This window comes from Acanthisitta chloris, unplaced genomic scaffold (genome assembly GCF_000695815.1).
Source record: "Acanthisitta chloris isolate BGI_N310 unplaced genomic scaffold, ASM69581v1 scaffold10463, whole genome shotgun sequence".
Lineage (NCBI taxonomy): Eukaryota > Metazoa > Chordata > Aves > Passeriformes > Acanthisittidae > Acanthisitta > Acanthisitta chloris.
In genome coordinates, this window is record NW_008666585.1 from 40,638 (window position 1) to 43,399 (window position 2,762).

The following is a 2,762-nucleotide window of genomic DNA, read 5'->3' on the forward strand; positions in this document are numbered from 1 at the left end:
TGTCAGTGCAACAGCTATCCAGTGATTTTTGCTTGCCTCTGAGCCATGCTCAGTTGGGGTTGGCAAAACCTGAAACCATTTTTGACACAATTTTCAAGACAGGAGCCAAGCTTTGACATTTGCACACCAAAGCTAACTCTCAGGATGCTTTGACTGTACCTGTGGTGGTAACAAGCTGTGTGTGAGGTTCCAGCTGAGATGCCATGGTCAGACACATCACGTGGTAGGGACAAAGCAAGTCTCCTGGGCCATGGCTGCACGTGGCCGCACCTGACAGAGCTGAGGCTTTTGCCCACATGCAGAAGGCAAATGGAGGTTTTCTAATTATTTAACAGAAGTTGGGGTTTGGAATCAATGTGTTTGTTCCCTTATCCCAACCTTCCAAATCTCCTTTTCCATTGCAAGCTATCACATGGAGACAGAGAGGTTTCAGGACCAGGCCCCGTGTGTAAGACCAGGATACAGCTGCCTTTCCTGGGCCATGTGCTGGAAATGGAGCAGATGGAAGCTGCTTGCACAGAAAGGAACAGAGCAGGCTGGATTTGGTGCTCTGGGCCTTCCTCTCACTGTACCTTCTCATCATGGGAGCAGGCCATAGGCAGCAAGGGCACTGGCTGCTGCCAGGAGGAGTGCTTTGTGCAAGTCCCATCTGTTGCCCTGCTGAATGTCATGATCCAGGAATGCAGCTGCTGGTCAGGCAGCTGCCAGCTGGCCACAGCAACTGCAGGTGTGTGTCTTTTTATTTGTTTATATATGTAAATCAAATCCAAAGTCTCAAACAATTAAGTCATGCGATGCAAGGCATGTGACAGAGTGGTTAATAGTAAAGGGCAGACAAGGGTGACAGGAGAAAAGCATTTCAAAGTGTCAGCTGTGAAGCAAATCATGTTGGAATTGGGTAACCTGGATTTAGGGGAGAGGTTGGAAAGGAAGGGCGTAGCACTGGGAGAGGAGCTCTTTCCTTTTTTTTTATCTGGCAAGGGCCCTGATCCTCAGGCTTAGGTCCTGATTTTTGTTTTACATCTGCTACTGCAGGGCTGACATGTGCCCACCAAACTCTTTGGAGAGGGGCCTGACTGATGGCCAGAGAAGCCACAAATCACTGAGGTCAGCTGTAGGTTTGGGACGTGCTCTTGGCACAAGCAGTGGCACTGCCTCTCCTTCTGCCTCTTGCTCTCCTGGCCTCTCCATGGCACATGAGAAAGGGCAGAGAGGTGAATGAAATGGGTTTGTGGACAGGACTTTGCTGGACTCATACTGGATCACATGGGAAGTCTGAAGCTGTGTGGAAAATGCTCACTTGAATGGCAACTGGATCTGAACCTGTAATTACCAGAGCCATCACATGTCTGACTTGCAGCTGTGTGCACAAACAAATGACTTGCCCATGCACTGATTGTTCTTCATATTGAATGCTCCTTGGTCCTGGTCTTTAGAAAAGAATACATAACCTGGTCTGATCCTCATGGAGATGAGTTGGAACCTCTCTATGGACCTCAGAAGAGCTGCACCCTGACACTCAACCCAGTCCTGTGGCAGACATCAATTGCTATTGTTCCCTAGCAGTCTGCTGATGCTATCACTGTTTCTTTGAGGAGTGAGAAACAACTAGATCCTACAATGACAAACCACAGCATTTGTTGTGGTACATAAAGACAGGTGAAAAAAACAGCAATGAAAGGGAAACCTTCCCAAATAATTGGAAAAAAATAAAAGCATTTCATGTCCTTTGTGTTTTTCATGAACCAAACACCTTACAGGAAATTTGCTCATGATCTGACAAACAAGGAGACAAGGGATCATCATAAAAGAGAGACAAAAACCCGCTAGAAAATCAAGTCTGGAGAGGAAATGTCACCATTGCAGAGGAACCATTACCTTATACATAAAACTCCAAATCAGCACCACATTTACTGAGCTTTGAGACACACAGTTGCAGGGAATGAGGAAAAGCTAATTTTACATGAACTGTTACGTTTCTCTGGAGCTTCTTGTTGGTGGCTGCTTTCACCCAGATACTAAATGTTGTTTATGGCACTGCCTCACGGAGAGCACCATGACAGCCAGTGACTGCTACACCTTCACTAACTGCTGCTTGGTAGAAATGAAGGATTTGCACTTTTTGCTATGAGTATTTTTCTTTTAGGCTACACAAAACCAGCATGAAGAACTAGGTTTGAGTCTCTGATAAGCAGGAGTGTCAGATTTTACAGGCTGTCATGGTCTGTTTTGGTTTCTTTTTTAGAAAGGATTTCCAAACTCTCAAGCTCAGATTTATCACATCCTCTGAGGCTCTGAGTCCATAATAAACCAGCCAGGTGGAAGAGAAATGTGTTAGAGACACAACTCGTGCCTAAAGACAGCTGAATGGGGAGTAGGAGGTGTGCAGGCACTGGGCAGGGATGCACACTGAAATCCTGCCCTGGCCCTTCAGCCAGAGAAGCTGGGGCAGGACGACTAAGTGGGTTTAAACTGGAGCGCGATAAAGGAATTAACAGGATTATATAATGTGTTTATTTGCCACGCTAGTGGCTGGGCTTGATGCACTAGGAATTACTTTCGAGTCCTGTATTCCTACACAGAGCTTAAAATAATTATTACGTCCTCAAAATAAAAGCGTTCCCTGCCCTCACTGGATGTGGCACGAGGGGGAAAACATCAGACTGTTTGTATTTAAAGTTTGCTCCTTAGCTATTTACCCTAACGCCACAATTTACACACACAACACTGCTGTGTGTAGATGCTGACCCACACTTTGAAGT